This window comes from Carcharodon carcharias, chromosome 5, assembly GCF_017639515.1.
Source record: "Carcharodon carcharias isolate sCarCar2 chromosome 5, sCarCar2.pri, whole genome shotgun sequence".
Taxonomy (NCBI): Eukaryota; Metazoa; Chordata; class Chondrichthyes; order Lamniformes; family Lamnidae; genus Carcharodon; species Carcharodon carcharias.
Genome location: NC_054471.1, coordinates 156,676,851 through 156,700,615, shown reverse-complemented (window position 1 = coordinate 156,700,615; position 23,765 = coordinate 156,676,851). Strand labels below are relative to the sequence as shown.

Sequence of the window (23,765 nt, the reverse complement as noted above, 5' to 3'; positions counted from 1 at the left end):
AAAGAGTAGCATGCACAGGCCCAAGTCATTTGGCCCAAAAAGGTTTTAAAAAAAGAGAAAGAGCCACCTATGGTTTTCTCTGGGACTGGCTGCCTCCAGCCACCTTTTAATGAAACCCTTGGGTCCCTTTATTAATTTATTGAGGAATCCTTATTTTTTAAGATTCAAAAACCTCAAATAACTCATATCCCAACATGTGTCTGCTATGCAAATAGAAAAGCACCATGAATAATTAACTATTTAATTAGCAATCACGGGTTTCTGTAATCTGTTAGAATGATGTAGTCAAACAATGAGAGTCACATTGTAGATATCAAAACTGTGCTGCATAAAATAAGTGAGAGATTGTTTATTATGTATAGAAATGGCAGTTCATCACAGGCACAAACTCACCGGGGAGCATTCTGCAAACAAAAGGCTTGTAGATTTTTACAATTCATGCATTTCTTTCTTTGACTTATTTTTTCTTGCTAATGTTCAGTTTTCCCCTCCTCTTCTGAAAAATTGGCCTAGGAATTTGATCACAACTAAAAACGAGCATTCATTGGGGAGCATTGAATGTGCAAGCTTGTGTTCTCCCAGGCAACATATAATGTTCATCCTGCCTGCTAATTATCATGCCCAATAAATACTGTGGGTAGCGCTGGCTGCACACCCGTTTGAGGGATAGCGAGCATCTGTGATGTTACTTAAAGGCAGCCAGCACCTCTTAAAGGGAAGATGCACTCTGGCTACTAAAGGAAGGACTCAGTTCTTAAGTGAGAAATGGATGCAGCAAGCACTGGGAGAGAATTAAAGTCCTCTGATGCTGCCTTGGACAGGAGGAGAAAGATCCTGTTGCTCCCAGGGGCAGAAAGCCCTCCAGTGAAAGCTACATTGCCAGTGGAAAGACAGTTACGAGGATGTCAGTGGCAAGAACCTAACTCCAAGGACATTACAACAATTCTGGAAGAAGTTCAATGGCATCATCAGGTCTATCAAGGTAAATAAACAGCTCTCTTTTAATTTTTCAAAATGTATTAACTCATAGGATGGAGACATTGCTGGCAAGTCCAGTAGCTATTACTCGTCCTTACCTGCCCACGAGAAGATAGTGGCGAACCACCTTCTTAGAGGACTGCAGTCTGTGTAGCAATAGTAATTCCACAGCACTGTTAGGCTCAGTTAGCAACGTTCCCTCAAAATTCTCTTTGCTATGCATGCCCTGCTTGTTTCACTGCATGATCCCTTTAAGGTTGATGTGCAGTCACACATGCGCACATGTTAAAGGGATTGTTGGTTGTGCTCAGCTTGTTTGTTCCCAACACTGTACATTCCCGATTGCTGCATGGCCAGGAGGGACATTGGTAGGGACTTCCAGGAGGTTGACCCAGTGACAGTGAAAGAATGGCGATAATTCAGGATGGTGTGCAGCATGGAGGAGAATTTGGAGATATTGATCTAGGCAATAGAAGTTGCGGGTTTGGGATTTTCTGTCACAGAAACCTTGGTGAATGGCTGCATTGCATCTTGTAAATGGTACATACTGCAGCCATGTTGAACCAGTGGTGGAGGAGGTGAATATTTTAGGTGCGGATGAGGTGCTGATCAAGCGGGCTGCTTTGTCCTGGATGTTGTCCAGTTTCTTCAGTATTGTTGGGGCTGCACTCATCCACACAAGTGGAACATATTTCATCACACTGCTGATTTGTGCCTTGTAGATGGCGGAGAGGCTTTGGGGAGACAGGAGGTGAGTTACTCACCACAGAATTCCAAGCCCCTGACCTGCTGTTGTAGCCACAGTATTTATATGGCTTGTCCAGTTAATATTTTGGTTTTAGTCACTCCCAGGATGCTGTTACTGGTGGATTCAATGATGGGAATATCAAGGAGAGATGATTATTCTCTCTCACTTGTTGGAGATGGTCATGACCTGGCACGTGTGTGGTGTGAGTATTAATTGCCCCTTAACAGCCCAAGCCTGAATGCTATCCAGGTCTTGCAACATACAAGCACAGACTGCTTCAGTATCTGAGGAGTTGTGAATGGTGCTGAACACTGCGTAATCATTAGCAAACATCCCCACTTCTGATCTTATATATAGAGAAGGTCATGAGTGAAGCTGCTGAAGATGTTTGGGCCTGTGGAGTGCCTGCTAAAAATATGGATGCCTGTGTGCTAATGGAAGAATAGGAGGCCAGGCTTTCTGATGATACAGCATTTCACTCTCACAAGCACCAGTCTAGATACAGGCACCATGCATATTATATAGCGTAGAACATAAGAACATAATAAACGGGAGCATGAGTCGGCCATTTGACCCCACAAGAATTCACTTGCATTCAGTAAGGTCATGGCTGACCTGTTTGTGGCCTTAACTCCATTTTTCTGCCTGGCCCCCTAACCCATGACTCCCTTGTAAATCAAAAATCTGTTTGTCTCAACCTTGAACATAGTCAATGACACAACTTCCACTGCTGTCTAGGGTAGAGAATTCCAAAGATTAATGACCCTTTGAGAGAAAATAATCTTCCTCATCTCCATCTTCAATAGGGCTGTTGTAGAGTTGATCCTCAGACAACTTTTCTTAGTGTAAATATTTAACTTTATTTACAAGACAACAGTAGCAACCACAAATGTGCATCAAACTCCATAAATAAAGAAGTGTTCTCACTGCAGAGGTTCCCCGTGCTGCTAACACATTGGCTTGCACAGATCACGTGATCTTACAACACAGGATTCTTCTTAAAGCTACAGTCCTACATTTATCAAAACTATAATTACTACATTCCTCCCCCTTTAACTTTTCTGAACATTTTGTATTTACAAGGATATTTATCTCATGACATTACAATATTTACACAGGTCATGAAATTACAAGTTCAGTCTTTCAGGTGGCTTCCTGATCCGTGTGGAACGTCGCAGTTCCACCACTTCCGATTCTTTTGAAGGAAACACATTCTCTGGAACCACATTAACATCAGGTACCTCATTAGGCACAGGCAGTTCAATGTCTTCCACTCTGATAGAGACATCAGGCATGTCTGTCTTTGGTTGAGCACCTTCAACAGGAACCACTGGTTCAGCCATGGTTACAGTGGAACATCATTTTTTTGGAGTAGCTCTCTTTTTCTTAAATGATCCACATGCTTGTGGGTGATCCAGCCTTCCACTTCCACATGGTATGACAATGGTCTGATCAATGAAATTACTTTACCGGGTAACCACTTTGGTCCTCAATCAAAATCCTTTACACATACTGATTCTCCAATAATAAATTGTCATGACTATGCAAATCATGCATCAGTTTTTGGTTTCCTTGACTTTTCTCCACCTTCCCCTCAAATTGGGAAGTATCAGGCTTAGCCTTGTTTGAAGACGGTGCTTCTGCAGGTGTTGCTCCTGTCGTAGTATAGGGCATTGTTCTGTAGTGAAATCGAAAATGAGCAAGCTTGGTTTCCAGCGAATCACCTGTTAACTTTGTCATTCTCGCCTTAAAAGTTTGTACTGCCCTTTCCGCCAGTCTGTTTGATGATTGATGGTACGTTGCAGCCTTCACATGGCTGATACCATTGAGGCTGATAAATTGTTGGAACTCAGGGGTTATAAATGCAGTTCCATTATCCAAGATGACTACCTCCAGCAATCCATGGATGGCGAAGCTCTGGCTTAGTTTTTCTATAGTAGCACCTGGTGTTGGTGACTTTAACTCATAAACATCTAAGCACTTGGAATGAGCATCTATTGTCAGTAGAAACATGGTTCCAAGGAACGGACTGATGCAGTCAACATGCAATTGCATCCTGAGTCTACCAGGCCACTGGTGCAATGGGGCTGCCACCGACAACTTTTGTAGCTGCTGACATTGCACACAGTGTTTTACCACCTTTTCAATATCACCATCCATCCCTGGCCACCATAAATAACTTCGCGCTATGGTCTTCATTCGGGAGATCCCTAGATGCGCACTGTGTAACTCTACTAAGAGTGGTTCCCTTCCCCGTGGAGGAACCGCTACCCATGCAGCCCATAATAGAATACCATCTTGACTGCTCATCTCATGTCTTTGGTTGAAGAATGGTTTCAATTCATCAGAGACTGGCTCCTGGGACCAAACATGTAACACTTGGTCTCTCACTCAAGATAGGACTGGATCACGATTCGTCCAGTTTCTTATGTGTCTGACACAGACTGGTGAGGAACGTAGGAAATTCATCACTAACACGAGTTCCTGTGGAACTGGGATATGTTCATTGTTCTCTTGCAAGGGCAGGTGACTCAGTGAATCAGCATTTGCTATATGAAGTCCTGGTCTATGTACAAAGATGTATTCATATGCTGCTAAAATTAGAGCCCATCTTTGTATTCTTGCAGAGGCTATGGAAGGTATAGCTTCTTCCTCACTGAACAGACCCAGAAGTGGTTTGTGGTCTGATACTATCATGAAATGTCACCCGTGCAGGTATTGGTGGAATTTTTTTACACCAAAAATAATCAACAGACCTTCCTTTTTGATCTGAGGATACCCTTATTCAGCTGTGGTAAGCGTCCTGTGTACATAGCCTATTGGCCTCTCTACCGTCATCCATTTTATGAGATAGTACCGCTCCCACTCCATAGCGGGATGCATCATAGGTTAGCACCAATTCCCTCATGGTCATAATGCACTAGAAATTGGAAGTGTAAGAGCTGTTTTACTTTCATGGAGGCTTCTTTTTGTGGTGACTCCCAAGCACAATGCTGGTTTTTCTTAGCAGTGAATGCAGAGGGGCCAGAACTAAGCATACATTTGGTAAAAATCACACATAATAATTTATCATCCCTAAAAATGATTTAAGTTCAGAGGTGTTTTTGGGTACAGATGCCTCTCCTATTGCTTTAACCTTCTCTTCAACTAGATGTAACCCTTGAGCATCTACCCAGTGGCCCAAATAGATGACTTCAGTTGCTTGAAAAGTATATTTTTCCTTCTTCGGGCGCACTCCTGCTCATAAGGAGGCCCCCAAACAGTCAGAAATAGAAGGGCAGATATGTAGGCAAATTTCAGAGAAGTGTAAAAATAATACGGTAGTCATGGTGGGGGATTTCAACTTCCCCAACATTAACTGGATTAGTCATTGTGTGAAAGGTTTAGATAGGTTTAGAGGGAGCAAAATTATTAAAATGCATCCAGGAGAGCTTTTTAAGCCAGTGTGCAGCCTTTACCCCATTGCGGGAGCGGGTGCGAGATGGCGGGCTTTTGATTGTTGCCCCCAGTTGGGGGTGCGCTGTCATTTTGCAAATTAAGGTCCGCCCAGCATGATGTGAGCCAGGAAGCGCTGTGTGGTCCCTGTGTGGGCGGGGGTGGGGGGGGATTCCCTTAGCTGGGAGTGCACTCTTTCACGCATGCAAGCGAAAGAGCGCACAGATCCCCCGAGGCAAAGTGCTGCCTCAGTGAGATCAGCTCCGATTTAAAACTTGCAATAAAGATTAGAAAAAAAATTCCCTGCCATGTCCCCTCATGTGATACTGTCACATGAGTTGGGACTGGCCATAAATTTTATTGTAAAATACTCTGTATTTTTTAAAATCTCTCATGAAACCTCATCCAGGGCAGGATGAGGTTTCATGTTTTTTCACAAACCCACCTGGGCTCCTGGCCTGCTCATCAAGCTTAAGATTGGGTGGGAGAGTCCATTAATGAGTTCAATTGGTTTTTTGCTGATTAGTGGCAAATGGAATTTCATCCGGATAAGTGTGAGGTGATGCATTTGGGCACGGGAATACATGATGAATGGTAGGACCCTGGGAAGTACCGAAGATCAGAGGGATCTTGCTGTGCATGTCCACTGGTCACTTAAGGTAGCAGGACAGGTAGATAAGGTGGTCAAAAAGGCATATGGGATACTTGCCTTTATTAGCCGAGGCATAGAATATAAGAGCAGAGAGGTTATGCTGGAACTGTATAAAACGCTGGTTAGGCCACAGCTAGAGCATTGTGTGCAGTTCTGGAATCCGCTTCATAGGAAGAATGTGATTGCACCAGAGAGAGTGCAGAGGAGATTTACAGGAGGTTGCTTGAGATGGAGAGTTTTAGTTATGAGGAGAGATTGGATAAACTGGGGTTATTTTCCCTGGAACAGAGGAGATTGAGGAGAGACATGATTGAGGTGTATAAGATTATGAGGGGCATAGATAGGGTAGACAGGAAGGGACTTTTCCCCTTGGTGGAGGGATCAATAACCAGGGGGCATAGATTTAAGGTAAGGGGCAGGAGGTTTAGAGGGGATGTGAGGAAGAATTTTTTCACCCAGAAGGTGGTGGAAATCTAGAGCTCACTGCCTGAAAGGGTGGTAGAGGCAGAAGCCCTCATAACATTTAAGAAGTATTTGGATGTGCACTTGCGATGCCATGGCATACAAGGCTATGGGCCTAGTGCTGGAAAATGAGATTAGAATAGTTAGGTACTTGTTTGACTGGCGCAGACTTGATGGGCCAAAGGGCCTTTTTCTGTGCTGTAGACCTCTATGACTCTATGGGTGAAATTTTACAACAGCGGGATTTTATGTTCCCGCCAAAACCAATGAGGTTTAGAATGTCTCGCCGCATTTTATGGCCCCGTCCCCGCTGAAACGGGGCCATAAAATTCTGCCCTCTGACTCTATGACTCTAAAAATCATTTCAGGGCTTCCTCTAGGTAGCCAAGTGTTCCTTTTCTGTGAATCCAGTGTCAGTACATTGTCCCGGTTGACCACAACCTGTGGTAGTCCCTGCAGTAAGCTTTACATTGTCCTCTGAAAAATGACACACAGGCTGAGGAAACGCCGAAGGGCAGGCGGGTATATTGATATAACCCTCTGTGGGTATTTCTGGTGATGACTTCCCGAGAGGTGTCATCCAGCCCCAATTGCTGATATGCATGACTTATGTCAAACTTTGTATACGTTTTTCAGCTTGGCAGATGGTTGTTCCAAATTTAATTGTTCACCTTCATTTAGATATCGGAAAGTGTGTTCTCCTATTACAATGATAGAAGCTCCAGTGTCTACTTCCATTTTTAATTTTTTTTTATTCATTCATGGGATGTGGGCTTTGTTGGCAGGACCAGCATTTATTCCCCATCCCTAGTTGCCCTTGAGGAGGTGTCATGGTCATGGTTTACCATTCACTTGCTTTGTAACAAATATTGGCCCTGTCTTTCCAACTTTCATGTTGAATAGTGAATAAATGTCAGAATTTGTTGATTCAGACTCTTCTATACTATAAACTTCACTGTACTTTGTTTGCTGTTTGGTAGCCTATTTAAATCTGTCTCATTATATGTCCACTTCTGTGACAAAAATAACATTCTACTTTTTTTATATTGTGAATCACTAGAAGAATTATAGTTTCCACATCGCTGAAAGTTATTTTTCAATTTAGTTGGTAAGCTGTTCCTTCTCATTTTTCGGTTAGTGGGGGCTGTTTCCCACTTTGTGGCAGAGTCCTGGCTTTCGGCCAACTGTTCCCACCAGATTTGGAGTACGGTGCCATTTTGCGTCCCTTGAATTGCTTATGAATCCTTTATAGTGCTTTCCATCGCCAGTGCTATTTCTAACGCTTTCTTAAGATCATGATACAATTCAGCCAGCAATCTTCGCTAAATAGCATCCTCCTGTACATCACATACTAAATGATCCTTGAGCATGTCATTCAGGGTTTCACCGAAATCACAGTATTCCATTAGTTGCTTTAATTTCACCACGTAGGGGCTCTATTCCGTGAATTGAATCTGTACCTCTGCATTGTATCTTAGGGCTTGGGTTGAAAATGTCCCTTAACGAGGTCTACTAATTCACTGAAAGCCTATGAATCTGGGGCACTGGGGGCCATCAAGCTTCGAACCACACTGTAGATTTTGCTCCCCCAAGTACTCAGGAGGATTACTCTCCTCTTTTCTTCCTCCATGATTTTGTTTGCTTGAAAGATGAACGCAAGATGTTCTATATACTGAGGCCAGTCATCTGTGTCCAGCTCAAAGGGATTGATTCTGCCAAACTGTGGCAGTTCAGATGAGTATATCATCTGTTATTTTTAATAAATTTAGATACTCACAATCGCTGTCAAGGTACAGCACTGATTTTGATTTATCCTTGTCACCAGTTTCTTATAGAGTTGACCTTCAGACAACTTTTCTTCATGGAAACGTTTGACTTTATTTACAAGGCAACAGGAACAACTACATGTGTGCATCAAACTCCATACCCCTTCTTTGTGCCTCCCCAGCCTGCACAGCCCCTCACCCACCACTTTCTTAAGAGCAACTAGGCATGGGCAACAAATGCTGGACATCAAGATCCCTCTGCACTGCAACATTTCAGTCTCTCCATTTAAATAATGAACGGAATTTTCCATAAATGAGACTAAGTGAGGTGGTGAGCATTTTCAGCAGTATCAACCTTGCTGCCCGGAATAGCGGGAACTCATAAATTATGCTGAGTCCAAGTCACCTGGCGGGTCGGGAGTTGATTTGTGTGGTTGCCATCAGTTGGCAGGTTCAAAGATGCGGGAACCATATTTAAAGGCCAGTCCAACACACAATCCCACTCTCTCCAGCCCACTAGAGATGTCTGACAGCCAGAAGAGAAAGGCTGAGAGCCTGAGAAAGAAGGCAGCACCAGCTTCACCCACCAGGCCTTGATCAGAGGGGTACAAGCATCCGAGCAAGCAGTTTATCCCAGGGATGGCTGCAGGAAGCATAGCTGCCTCACCTCTCCAGCCTGGGAGGTTTTCATGGAGCAGGTCAGTGCAGCTGGCAACCGAGCCTAAAATGCCAAGCAGTGCAGGAGGAGGATGAATGATCTCATCTGCTCCGCCAGGGTAAGTCGTCCTTCAACTCCCTCCAAAAGCAAACTCTCATCATGGCTTCATGCACTGAAACAGCTACTCTCTTTAGGGATCTCACGCAACCATTAGTGGGGGACACATATGGACACTCATTCTCTCACTGAGACTTTCACATCAACATCCCATCTATCATGTTGCTCACACTACGTCCTCTGGCCTTTCTAGGGAAGGCTCACCACACACAGGGGACATGCATCTCACCCAACCTCTGATCCATTCCTTCTCATCTTCCTTCTTCATTCAGGCCAAGCTGGTGTACAACAGGGATTAGAGATGCAGACCGGGGAGGGATGGTCAACATCATCGCCCTCACTGATTTTGAGGATGCTGCAGCCGAGCTGGCTGGGGAGGACAGGGGGTACTCCTGCGGGGAAGGGAAGACCGGCGTTTCCCACCAACCCAGTACAGATCACAGCTACATTACCTCATCAAACCCTGACAATCGCAGTGAGTCAATGCAGTCTTACCTAGCTTATGCTCATTAACTGAAACTCTATTTTCTATTTTCTGGGCACTAGCAGATCGAAGCCCCCAAGCCAGTCCAGCAGCAGTGTGAGCCTCCAGATTTCATCTGAGAAGGAAGCTCTGCAAAATCTATTACGGTGCTCACACACACCCTCCACCAGCTCAGGGACACACACATCAGTGGGGCACAGATGTAAATTAGTCTCGGGTTTAGGCTGCTGGAGACTAGTTACCTGTTCAGTTTGAGTCAGATGATGATCCTCTGGAAGTGGCCGCCAAATCTATGCTGGAGATGCAGCAACAGGTGGCAGAACATCAGGCAGAGATTCAACACTCACTCAGCAGACTAGACTGAACGATGGAGGAGTCCATCCAAGTTCAGTCTGATGTCGTGGCTCTGACATGTGAGTACCTCGAGGTCACCATGGGAAGGCTGGCGACCACCATGGAGACCTTGGTCCAGCAGCTCTTGCCAGATTTGCACTTGGTCCTGCACTCCATGGCCACAAACCCCGTTGGGCACCATCAGGATGTAGGCGACATGGGGATGAGGCACTTTGACCTCACTCCAGGTGTACCATCTCCTGCAGGAGTCGGGCACCCAGAGGGAGGATTAGCAACAGCCAGACACCCCAGGGACCTCCTCTCAGGACATTCCAAGGGTGTGTAACCGCTCACAGCCCCTCTGCCTGTGACCCATCCACTCCAGCTTCTCAGGCCGCTGAAAGTGCTTCTGCCCCTGAACAGGTAATCCCTATCAGTTCAGCGCCCTCCAGGCCTTGGGCCACCAGAGGACGTCTGCCAAGGTCATCACAGACACCAAGACGTAGCAGTCAGCGGGCTGCCTCTACCTCTGCTGTGGATGTCGGGGCTGCAACCAAGCATAGCGGTAGTTAGAAAAATTAAGGAACATTGATGTCACTTTTGGGTCACAGGTGTGCTAGATATGTAAATAAATTGCACTTCTGTTAACACATTCGATGGTTATGTGAATGTTCCTGTCAACTGAAGGCGTTGTGATTTTGTACTTTGGAATCTTCTTATTTCGAGATTTAGACTTCCTCCCACTCAGTGATAGTGTCCCACTGTGAGATTCACATTCCTGTGATGTCAACCTCAGTTGACATAGTTTCCACACCCTTGTGTGATGTCAGGATGATGAGCTTAAATCTTTATTGGAAATGTGTGAGGTAAGCGTTTCTAACCCTTCTTCCTCAAAGAACAAGCAGCTCATCAGCATTGATAACCTAGTGGCATTTGTGTCTCTTCACTGGTAGTGGCAGAAGAAAAGACATGCACAGTAGGAGGAAATCTCGTGGCATGTCCACATCTCAGTCGCAGCAATGTTTGTATCATTAGATGGTGGTGAAGGTTTCAAGTCTTCTCTCATATCGCTCTTGTTCCTCAGTGGGCTCTCATTTCCCAGAGTGAGCTCACTCACAGGGCCCCACGGATCAAAGCAAAGGTCATGGCCTGGTGATTCATGAGGTCAGAACGCGCAAGCGTGAATGTGGGACTCATTCTTGCTGCAAGTGGGTGGACATTTCCTGAGTTGAAAGAAAATGATATTGAGGGCTAGGAGAGATGTGACCATATTCTCTCACTTAACTTTACTTTTCCTGGAACCTGTCAGCAATCAATGTATCAGGGGCATATCTCCCATGTTTTCCTTCCTTCATGGCATGATTGTGTCCTACTGACCCTCAGCAGCTTCATGAGGTACTTGGGCCTCCGGATCTTCATCCTCTGATAAGCTTTCATCCTCCTGCAGGTCATCCTCTGGCAGAGGGTCACCTGTCTGCATTGTCACACTGCAGTGATGTGGGAAACCCTATTGGGAGTGTATTAGATTGAGGCATTTGAGCAGTCCAAGCATCTAAAACGCATCTTCAGAAGCCCTGTGGTCTGCTCTATAAGGGAGCATGTGGAGCTGTGAGCAGCATTGTACCTCTCCTCTGAACGATTCTGAGGGTGACGCACTGGTGTAATCAGCCAGGTTTCAGTGGGTACCCCTTATCCCCTTACGTCCCTGAAGATGTTATGGCCCCTCAAAAATCTTAGGTATCTGGGAGTTACTCTGGATGTGGGAGTCATGGCAACTCCCAGGAAACTGTGCACAATCATGCAACACGTGCTTCTGGTGATCACACACCAGTTGTACATTGATGGAATGATAGCCCTTGCAGTTTATAAGCATTAGGACCAGCTGCCATGGAACCTGTATAGCCACATGGGTCCAGTCTATTGCATCCTGCACTCTAGGGAAACCTGAGATGGCGGCAAAGCTAGTGAATCTTGCAGCCTGGCTATCTTCATCCAGAGCAAACCTGACATAATAATGGGCATTCCTGTAAAGGGCATCTGTTACCAGCTTTATGCATTGATGTGTTGCGGACTGAGAGGTGCCACACAGGTCACCTGTTGATCCTCAGAACGCTCCAGAGGCCAAGAAATTGAGTGCTGCAGTCACCTTGAAAGCCATGAGCAGGGGATACCCTCCAACTCCATGTGGAATCAGGTTTTCACAAAAAATGTGGCATATGTGATGTACCAGAGCTTGGGTCAAGTGCAGACGTACATGGCATTGCCTCTCACTCATTTGAAAATGGGAGACTCTTGGACGATAAACCCTAGGTCTGGCAAGTAGCCCCTGTTATCTGGGTCTCTCCTCCTGGTACTCCTGTTCATGCTCCAGCTCCGCTTGACCATGTCCCTCCTGCTGGAGCTGCGCGCAGTGTCGCCTCCCCCTCCTTCACCTCCTCCATTGCATTAGGACCCTGAAAAAGGCAGCATTAAGCCCTGGATCCACATGTGCTTTTGCCTTCTCTCTGAAATGAAGCACTGAAGAAATTAATGACTCAATGGGCAAGAAAATGAACCTCAGAAGATGACACATTTTGAATCTGTAAGGGTCCATAGTTTCGCCTGACCTACTTGCATGGTGGCTGATGCTGCCTTGTCCCTGAGACACTAACACACACATTGAGGTGACCAAAATAGCATTGCAGATGTAACATCTTGAGCCCTGCATGGGATGCTAAAGTTTAAGTGAGATGAGTGACCCAGCCTAGCTCTATGCTCCAGTCTCTCATGTGGCATATTAATGACCAATCAGTTGCACGTGGTCAAAGAGTGGATGCCCCTTGGCCCATTAAGAGTGTCACATCTGGTAAACATGTGACAGGCCTTCATTGATGGGATGCCATATATGATGCAGCCTCCTTCACAATTGCCAGCATTCCCAAATTCTACATTCCTATGTGTTACACTTGAGATGCGGTGACTATGATGTGAGCCACTGAGTTCTGAGTAGTCCTTTATCAGTGCTAATGAAGACATTGGCTTTCAGTGGCTTTCATTACGAGGAAGTCTTCCTCCTTTCCCTCTAAGCAGACTCCTGTTCACTCCTGCAGCAACAGGAGGTTAGATGGCGACCCCAGAAAGGCCCCCGTTATGCTCGCCCTTCCCCCTGACTGCCATTCCCTCCCCATTGCCCCTATAGTGTTTGTCAACCTAACCCTCACCTCACAGCCCACCCTGGTTGATGTGCTAGTCTCTGAAAGTGGAGGCCTGCATAAGTACCACAGCACAGTGGTGTTCCTCAGGACAGTGTAGGCAAAGATAAGGAGCAGACCAACTCTGCAGCCCCAGCAGAATGGCATTCACCACAACAAGACCCTCACAGCACTATAGCAGATATGTTCCACTCACCTTGACGTTACCAATGAACTGAGGTCTGACTTGTGCATGCCACCCTTTTACAAATGGATTTGAGGCCGACATAATTTCCCGCTGGTGTGACAGAAGATTAAAAGGTGTGGCAAGATTCCGGTGAGCAACTGTTTTAATGAGCATTCATGATATGCTAATGAATGCAAATGGCATTCGTGCCAATAGTCGGCAGGATAACCCACCTGCTATGAACACACTGTCGGGAGAATTACGATTTGCTTTTACTATGGCAGATTTGCGACTTTTTGCCTGCCGCTGGATTCTCCACTCCCGCCCATCACGAAACCTGCCATGGGCGGGATGGGAGAATTCTGGCCAATATTCTGCTTTTTTATTCTTCCCTCTAAAGTGATAAACTCACATTTTCCCACATTATACTCCATCTGCGAACTTTTTTGCCCATTCACTTAACCTGTGGCCTGAATTTTTCCCTCATCGGCAACGAAGAAGAGTCATAGGGACTCGAAACGTTAGCTCCGTGTCTCTCTCCACAGATGCTGCCAGACCTGCTGAGTTTTTGTAGCATTTTTTGTTTTCATTTCAGATTTCCATCATCCGCAGTATTTTGCTTTCATCTGTCAGCTTGAGGAGGGGTTTTCCCATGACGAACCACCAGAGTTAGGACAGGGGAAGATGATTCTGTGTGTGCCAGCATGATGGAGGCCGGGAATGCATGTCAGCTCTGCTGCATCAGACTCCGATGTTGACTTTGACGGCCCAGGCTACTGAAGAAAGCTCATAGGCGGATACCACCAAATGCTAGGTGCACTGGGCATCCTGCCAGGAGTCTAGTACATAATTTCACAGAGCATGGAAGTGTCCAGCTCCAACTTGTGTCAAGACTCCATGCAGAGCAGAGCATGGAGACAGGCCATCAGTACATGACAACTTTGACAGTAATTGCTGATAGTCTTTGGGTTGCCAGTGGGTTTGCTGCCTCATTAGCACTAGGTAATAAATGCCTGTGCAACATTTTTCTCTCTGTGCCTACAGGGCTTAACATACCTTTGCACATTTTATTCACATTGATTTTGGATGTTATGTTTTGAATTTGTATCTTTTTTTTCAAGCCCATAGACAGTGCATGCTGTCTTGTCCTTAATCTTTTTTCCTACAGACTTTATTCATTTGTTTACTTACACAAAAAACATGCAGCACAAGCTTAATATCTTGGACCAGATGTATGTGCTTAATTTCATTGCCACGAAAGATTATGATTTTCAACCAGCAATAAATTTAAGCATTTCAATAAACCACTATGACCAGCCACCGGAGCAGGCTAATTTCTGCTGGTAGTGAGGCTTTGAGCCTGCACAGTGGGAAGAGGCCTTAAGCACTTCCTGCCTCTGTACCTGCATGCCACAAAGTTATAGACACAAACAACACATAAATAGAATGCAACCAATTTTTTGTTTTGTGAATTCAGTTCATCTGGAGATGTTTTAAAAATCTAACAGTTAGGATGTGTGGAGGTGGAGGATATTCAGCTTCAAAATTAAGGCTTAAAATAGCTATTAGTGTTAAAAAGTTGAATAATTGAGGGTGACTATAGGTAATCGCGCCTGAAAAATGCAGGCGTTGAGATGGTCAGATGTTCGCTATTGTAAAAATCATAACGCTGTTATGGCACACTAGTTTGCTGTTCTCTGAATGTTAGATCTCTCTGGCCTGTATATATGAATAACACACTGAATGGTGAATTTAAACAATTCCACCATGGTTAACATCAATCTCGAAAGAGGGTCCAAGTGGGATGCAGGGCAATTTTTCTAATGTGAGGCTGCAGGGTGCATTGACAGAGGCTACACAGGATGTCTCTGTCTGGGAACGGTGTGTCATTAAAGTGAGAAATTCTAAATATGGCAATAAAAGGTGCAGGGCGATATAGTTCATGCAATTGGTGACACCTGCAACCAATATGCGAAAACTGGAAAAGTAACAATTAATGGAAGTCAAGAATTGTTTTTAATATAAAATAAAAACAGAAAGTGCTGGAAACAGCTGCTGAGCGTTTTTTATTTCAAAATTCCAGCACCCGCAATATTTTGCTTTTATTTAGGAATTATTTTTATTTTGGCCTCGGGTCAAATTATTTTCCACCTATCCGGGCAGTAAAGATAATATCTACTGCTTTCAAATATAAATGTGGGACAAATTTACATTGTTTGCAAAGCTGGGCACAGAAATTATTTACAACAGGACAACTTTCCAAATGCACCAGAAGATATTTTAAATCCTGTTGAAAGAATGATTTAATACATAGCATTTTCTGAGGGAACCATAAACTTTGGAGATATGGGCCCCAATATTAACCCCTGCTGGGTGGTAAAACGGCAAGTAAGGAATTTGAAATGCTTCTTAAGGGCAATTACGGATAGGCAATAAAGGCTGGTCTAGCCAGTGACCTCCACATATCATGAATGAATTTTTAAAAAGTGGGCTGAGTGTACTTACTAGCCCCTTCATGGTTCCATTTTCATCCAGCTGCATTTCTTCAGAGATGAGACTCTTACAGCAGATGGGTGGGAACCTCCTAAATTTTATGTAAATTGAAATGCTATAATTCATTTGGGACCCTGGTGTCATTTTAACATCCAGAACAAGGAATTTCAGTCCATTGGCAAGCCATCGAGGGAAGCTCTGGTCAGATTGACTCTCCACTAAAGCGGCTGCCAGGTCTAAAGTGGCTACAATCTGTTCAAACTCAAATTGGTTGCAGGTGCTAAAACTGATCATTTAGGGTCAGGAACTTATTGCTGTGTATTTCATTGCATTTATGCGCTTTATTTTGCACCCTTACCCCACTGCAGCCTGAAAATCTGAGCATGGATGCTGGTTCAGTAGAGGTCTACGTGATGGAAGAGGAGGAGGAAGAAAACAAGCAGTAGCAGAAGACCCAGTAAGAAGCAGGAGGAAAGCCTTCAGGTGAGGGGGATTGTTTGTAGAATGCCTTACGCACAAGGTAATCTAAATCCAATGGTCATCTAAATGGACCAGTCTGAGGAGCAGTTCTTCAGGCTGAGACTGTCCAGGCAGGTAGCTACTCATTTCTGCAGCCTCCTGGAAGGATTCCTGCCTAATGCAGTGTGGGGAGGGAGAAAGCCATGCTAGTGGCAGTAAAGTAGCCACTGCCTTCAGTTTTTTCATGCTGCCAGGAGAGGTGGGTGCTGCTGAGGCAGGTCAGGGACCACGAGGGCACCTCAACACGGAGGTACCCTCGAAGGCAGGTATTATTGTGGGTAGGAGATGTCATGTGAAGGTGCATTCGCTGACATTGACCACTCACATGACAGCTTTAGACTTCTTGTTCCATTGCTGCCAGGTCCAAATTCTGGGAGTTTAACTTTCTGGCCACATGCTCCCATTCCCTTCTGAAAGACCATGGCATCTTTCCTCCTGCCATCCTGCACTATTAGCGCCTCCACAGCTTCGTGTAATCCCTCTGTGAGTGCTGGTGTTCATTTTGCAACAATTGACATTGCAGCAATTTTTTTAAAGAGGTAGCCTGTTTGTACCACATCATAGAATCATAGAACGTTTACATCACAGGAAGAAGCCACTTGGCCCATCGCGCTTGTGCTGGCTGAAAAATAAGCCATCCAGCCTAATCCCACTTTCCTGCATTTGGTCCTCAGTCCTGTAGGTTACAGCACTTTAGGTGTACAACCAGAAAACTTATAAATTAGCTGAGGGTTTTCTGCCTTTTCTACTCTTTCAGGCAATGATCTATAGACTTCCACAATCCTCTGGGTGAAAAAAGTTTTACTCGAGTCACTGCTAATCTTTCTACCAATCACTTTAAATCTCTGTCCCCTAGACACTGACCTCTCCACTAAAGTCCATAGGCCTTTGCCATCCACTCTATCTAGGCCTCTCACAATTTTGTACATCTCAGTCAAATCTCCCCTCAGCCTCCTCTGTTCCAAGGAGGACAACCCATGCCCGTCCAATCTTTCCTCATAGCCGCATTTTTCCAGTCCTGGCAATATCCTCATAAATCTCCCCTGTACCCTCTCTATTACAATTAGGTTCTTTCTGTAATGAGGTGACCAGAACTGCGCACAATACTCAAGTTGTGGCCTAAGTAATGTTTTCTATAGCTGCAGCATAACCTCCCTGCTCTTACATTCTATGCCTCAGCTATTAAATTAAAGGGTTCCATATGCCTTCTTTCCTACCTTATCAACCTGTCCTGCTACCTTCAAGGATCTGTGAACATTCACTCTAATGTCCCTCATTTCCTCTACACTTCTCAGTATCCTCCAATTTATTGTGTAACCCTTTGCCTTGTTTGACTTCCCCAAAAACATCACCTCACACTTCTCTGGATTAAAGTTCATGTGCCACTGTTTAGCCCACCTGACCAGTCCAGTAATATCTTCCTGCAGTCTCCAACAATTCTCCTCACTATCAAGACCCTGGCCAATTTTTGTGTCATCCGCAAACTTCTTGATCATTCCCCCTACATTTTCTTCCAAGTCAGTAATTCATACCACAAAAAGCAGGAGGCCTAGTACTAAGCTCTGTGGAGCCCCACTAGAAACAGCCTTCTAATCACAAAAACATTCATCAATAATTATCCTTTGTTTCTTGCCACTGAGACAATTTTGTATCCATCTTGCTGCATTCCCCTGGAGCCCATGGGCTTTAATTTTTTTATTTTTTTAACCAGTCTGCCAAAAGCCTTGCTAAAATCCATGTAGGCCACATCAAATGCACTATTATCATCAATCCTTCCTGTTACTTCCGCAAAAGAATCAATAAAATTACTCTGACACAACTTTCCCCTAACAAATCTATGCTGACTGTCCTTGATTAATCCATGCCTTTCTAAGTGACAGTTTATTGTGTCCCTCAAAGTTGATTCCTTCATACCTCCCTTCTCCCTTTGTTTATCACATCCAGTATTTCACACTCCTCCTGCTTAACTGCAATGTTTGTATTGTCCCCTGTTTTGTGAAAATGACTCAAAGTATTCATTGAGAACCATACCCACATCCTCCACCTCCACACACCGGTTACCTTTTTATGGGCCCTTCTTTTTCTTTAGTTATCCTCTTACTCTTAATATATTGATAAAACATCTTTGGGTTCTCCTTGATCTTGCTTGCCAATATTATTTCATGCCCTTTCTTTGCTTTCCTAATTTCCTTTTTGATTTCACCTCTCCTCTTTCTATACTCCTCTCAACTTTCTGTAGTATTGAATTCTCAGTGTCAGACATAAGCTTTCTTTTTCTGCCTTATCTTACCATGTAGCTCCTTTATATCCAAAGGGGATCCTAGATTTGGCCATCCCACCCTTTTCCTTCATGGGAACATGTTTACTTTGAACCCGTTGAGTATTCCCTTTGAAAGCCTCCCACTGCTCTGACACTGATTTACCTTCACGTAGCTGTTTCCAGTCCACTTTTGCTAAATCACTTCTCAGCTTACTAAAATTGGCTTTGCTCCAATTTAGAACTTCAACTCCTGTTTTACCTTTATCCTTTTCCATAATTATATTAAAACTAACTGAATTAGATCACTACCGCCAAAATGCTATCACCCTGTCACTCCTTCCACCTGCCCGGCCTCATTTCCTAAAACTAAGTCCAGAACCACGCTCCCTCTCGATGGACTTGTTACATACTGACCAAAAAACATATCCTCAGTGCACCTCAAGAAATCTGTTCCTACCATCCCTTTCATACTAAAACTATCCCACTTCAGATTGGGGTAGTTAAAATCCACTACTATTACTGCCCTACTGTTTTTGCATTTCTCAGAGATTTATTCTTGTTCCTCTTCTATATTTGCTCTTCTATCTCCTCCTTACTGTTTGGGGGTCTCTAGTGCAATCACTGTAGTATGCCTGCCTCTTTTTTGTTCTTAAGCACAATCCATTTGGCCTCAACATATCATCCCTCCACACAGATGTAATTGCTTCACAAACAATAATTGTCATCCTCCGCTCCCTTTTTACCCCCGTCTCTATCTTATCTGAAAAGCCTGTAACCGGGAACCTTGAGCTGCCATTCTTGTCCCTCTTTAAACCATGTATCCATAATAGCTATGATATCATACTGCCACATTTCTATCTGTGCCATCAGCTCGCCTGCTTAATTTGCTATATTCCTTGCATTGAAGAGTATACCCTTGAGCACTGCCAAACACTCTTTTATTATTTTCTAAATTTTGTTTTCTCTGCCATCCAGACACACTCACTGATTTTCTGCCTTCCATTAACATTTCTGATTTTGCCCCATCTGAGTCTACCCTCAGGTTCCCACCCCCCTGTCAAACTAGTTTAAACCCTCCCCAACAGTGCTAGCAAACCTCCCAGCAAGGATTTTGGTCTCAGCCCCATTGAGGTGCAAACCATCCAGTTGTACAGATCCCATCTTCCCCAGAACCGGTCCCAATGCCCCAGGAATCTAAATTCCTCCCGCCCAAGCCATCTCTCCAGCCATGGATTTATCAGCTCTAACCTATATCTGTGCTCACCAGCTCATGGCACTGGTAGTAATACAGAGATTACTACCTCTGCAATCCTGCTTTTTAATAGCTTATCTAGCTCCCTAAAATCTGCTTTAAGGACCTCATCCCGCTTTCTGCCTCAGTCGTTGTACCAATGTGAATCACATTGGCTGTTCACCCTCCCATTTAAGAATGTCCTGCAGCTGCTCCATGATACCCTTGACCCTAGCACCAGGGAGGCAACATACCATCATGGAGTCACATCTACAGCCGCAGAAACGCTTGCCTGTTCCCCTAACTATCAAATCCCCTACCAGTATTCCTCTTCCACTTTACATTCTTCCCACCCATGCAGCTGAGCCACCTATGGTGCCCTGAACTTGGCTTTTGCTGTGCTACCCTGAGGAGCCAACTCCCTCACAGGCATCCAAAAATGGAAAACCTGTTCATGAGCAAGATAGACTTAGAGTTATCACGTGCCTGGTCCTCCTAGACTTTCTGATGGTCACCTATTCCCTCTCTGCCTGCATGATCCTAACCTGTTGGGGTGACTACCTCCCTAAGCATACTATCCACATAGTCCTCAGCATCGCGGGTGCACCACAGTGACCCCAGCCGCCGCTTGAGTTCTGAAACCCGGAGATCAAGTTTCTGCAGCAGGTGACACTTTCTACACATATGCTCGTCTAGGCACGTGAAGTGTCCACGAATCCACACATTTCACAGCATGGGCATTCTGCACGGCCAAGCCTTCCTGCCATGGCTCAAGATTACTTTTCAACTATACACTATTATCTGGAGACTAGAAAGTATAGTAGACTTACTCACCAATCAGCTCCTTCTCTTGTTCCTGTAAGTGAGATACTCAAGGGTTATGTAAAATTTTTATGGTTTTCTATTTTTCTAATATAATAGAATTTTACACTTTCCTAGCTTAGAGACAAGAAAAGAAAAAACTCACCAACTACTGGACATTGATAAAAATACTATCAGATGGAACATCTCTTGCTTTTTTGCACCAAATTCCCAGTGAGTCAAATTCCCAAATCCACACTCCATCTACATCTCACTCAATGTATTCCCCTGTCTCCTTGTGCACCCCTTATGACCTGTGCGGTTTGAAGAACCTGTCTCACATAGAGCTTCAGATGAGTTACTACCTGGTTTAGTTTCCTGCTACAGTAATTAATGCCAACTGAACCAACATCTTTCAGCTGATTGACAGATAACTGCCACTACCAAGCAGCCGCGCTTGGCCTAAATAGCCAAGTGGTTATCGTACTGGGTTTGTAACCCCAAGATCAAGAGTTCAAATCTCACAATGGCAAACTATGAAACAATGTAACTTCATCTGAAACAGATGGAAACGGGTTTGTACTCGAAAGAGTTACCAAGCAGCCGCTCCCTATTAAACCAACTACTTTCAGCTGATTGACAGACAGCTGCCATTACCAGGCAAGCAGCTACTTAACTCATTAGAATGTTGTTAGTTCTCTGTCAAAGTCTGACTCATAATCTCTATTTTATTTTAGAAAAGCTTACCAGAACTTACCACATGAACCAAATTCCCAACTCCATACTCTGTCTGCGTCTCACTCAGGCGTAGCCTTCTCTTTCCTCGCGCACCTCTTACTGATGGACAAACAATACTGCTGGGGGCTTCCTGCTGTGTGCAGCATTTTTCAGCAGCATTAAGAAGCTGAAAGCAGCGCTGGAGGTGTACCAGCTAGTGCCTCAATCATTCAGATGAGGTTAATATACGAGTTTTGCGTGTTGCACACTTCAATCTGAATGGGTGTAGGCACATTACAAACCATGATGCCTGCATCCTAAAACTGGGGTGAATAAATTTTCAGTCATAGGTCAAATCAAGACTAGCAATCCTCAATTGACAGAAATGTGTTTCCAAGTTTCTTCAACTTCTTCAGCTCCTTGGAGACACAAAGCTTTGTCACTGAAACTCTCTGTAAAAATGAAACAAGTTAAAAATACTGAAGCTCAACTTCCTCCAGGAGCAATGGTAAAAGCTTGAAAGCATAAACAAAGAAATATTCCATGAACAAGAAAATACATCTTTCATAATCGTAAAATACTTCATTTGTGGCCTTTATTTTTATTACAAAAGTAATTAGTATTTGTGTAAACTAATAGCAACAGCTGTTTAACATATCAATCCATTGGTCTGTGTTTAAGTTGATGTACACTTAGTAATTACTTTGCTGAAGTACATTGTTTCCATTAGAAAATAAAACTTCTCAAAAAGCTTGAGTTATTTTGAAAACTAAACTTTAGTTTGTGCTGCAGTTGATTGGATTTTACTGGGGCATTCGATCCCATTTTGAAAGGGATCAAAAATCAAAAGGAGCTATAAAGGTCAAGGGAGGCTTGGTTAAGCTTGTTGTGCCGTCTAAATTCAAACCCTTACTTTTGTGTTACCTTACTTTTGAATCTTGATTGACTAATTTTCCTGGATGCCCTTAAATTAAAGTTGTAAATATGCCCTTTGTCCTCAAGTGACCGTAGGATTGAGAACTTTGAGAGAAGTCAGTGGACAGATTCTTAATTGGATTATCTCTGTTTTCATGCATACACGTAGGCACTTTCATGACAGCTTACCCAACAGAAACATGTAAAACAAAAGGTGATGGTATTCACTAGGCCTCCCGCCCTAGCCAGGGGGAACACACCTGGACTGTATATCATTAACAGCTGAATTATAGGCTACTGGTAAGAGCTGTGAAATACAAATGTCTGCTTTAGCTTCATAAATTTGAGTGCAGAGGGTGAGCCTGACCTTAATCTATCCGAAGTAACAGATTTGGCCAGTCAGCATTCTGCAGCAAGGGATTTTTAACATAATTGATTATCATAGATTGACAGCAGAGCTTTGTGCTTCAAATGGCCAGTTGCTCTCTGGTTTGTTGGGGAGCAAGGTGCATCTTCCAGGGTTTGCACTTTTAGACTTTACACTACTACAGTGAAGTCACCGTTCCTGACTTCAGTAAATCTGGCTTTGGTTTGAATCAAAATTGTACAGTGTGTTTTCTTGACACAAAATGAGTAAAGTTCACATTCTCTCCTCCCACAGACCATATTTTTAAATAAAACTGTAATGGACTTGTTCTACTGAGGGAAAGTTTTACATAAATACTCCCTGGTCTTCAACAGTAATCAAGGAAAGCTCCAACATCTTCCCTAACTTCCCTAGTTCCAGTAATCAGCCCTGTGAAAATCAATGGTGGCTTGAATGTCTGTGCAATTAATTTATTTAAAGCTGGTGACATCTGCCATATCACCAAGCTGCAGTGCAGCATTGCATATATCAGATACCTGATGCCTTTTTTGCCAGAACAAATGATTTTATCTTTACTTTTATTTCTAACTATTAGAAAAAGGCTCTGAACTATTTCTGATAAAACTCATGAATAGAACTTCTTGGGTGGTTGGTGCATCAGTCAAAGACTGTCCCTGATAGAAAAATAGAACATTATGAAATTTCTGCAGAAGGTGCAGTATGTGTCACACATCAATATGACTTTGCAGGAGGAACATATTTGCAGATCTACAAAGGAAGACTCCCTCCTCCTCCAACTTTTTTGCGCTTCTTCAGACTTGTCATTTGTCTAAGTTTGATGCAACACAGTTCAAGAAGGTGAAAATGCCATTAAACTTTCCACTTTTTCATAGACCAACTCTTCCATATCAATCATCACATCATATTCCTTAATCCCTTTTTTCTTCAGAAATATATCTAATTATCCTTTGAATCTATCAATGTCAATGATCATTCTTGTTAACTTATTCCACGCACCTCTTTTGATGAATAAGTTCCAAAAGACCTCTCTTTTACTGCTAACTTCATAATCTTAACCCTAGTTCATTCTTTCCAAGAATGAACAGTTATCTTTGATCATTTGAATAATTCGACATGGTCACTTCAGGGACATTTCAAAGAAAAAGCTCAGTTGTTCACTGATGTCCTTTACGGAAGGAAATCTGCTGTCCTTACTTGGTCTGACCTACATGTGGCTCCAGACTCACAGCAATGTGGTCGACTCTTAACTGCCCTCTGAAATGGTGTAGCAAGCCATTCAGTTCAAGGGCAATTAGGGATGGTCAACAAATGCTGGGCTTGCCAGCGATGCCCACATCCTATGAAAAAATAAAGAAAAAAGACTGACTTTAAATTTCTGCATAAGTTAACCTTTCTGATGTTGAAATAATCTTTGTCATTCACTTCTGTGCCTTAATAAGCACAAAAAAATC

General features: G+C 43.8%; 1 long non-coding RNA gene across 1 annotated transcript in view; it reads left to right on the top strand.

Annotated features, from left to right (window-relative positions):
• The window catches only part of LOC121278322, a 61,660-nt gene that overhangs the window by 26,565 nt on the left and 11,330 nt on the right, over nucleotides 1-23,765 (top strand). The window contains exon 2 of the long non-coding RNA XR_005943103.1: nucleotides 15,852-15,966. This is a non-coding gene — a long non-coding RNA (uncharacterized LOC121278322). The remainder of the gene's footprint in view (nucleotides 1-15,851; nucleotides 15,967-23,765) is intronic.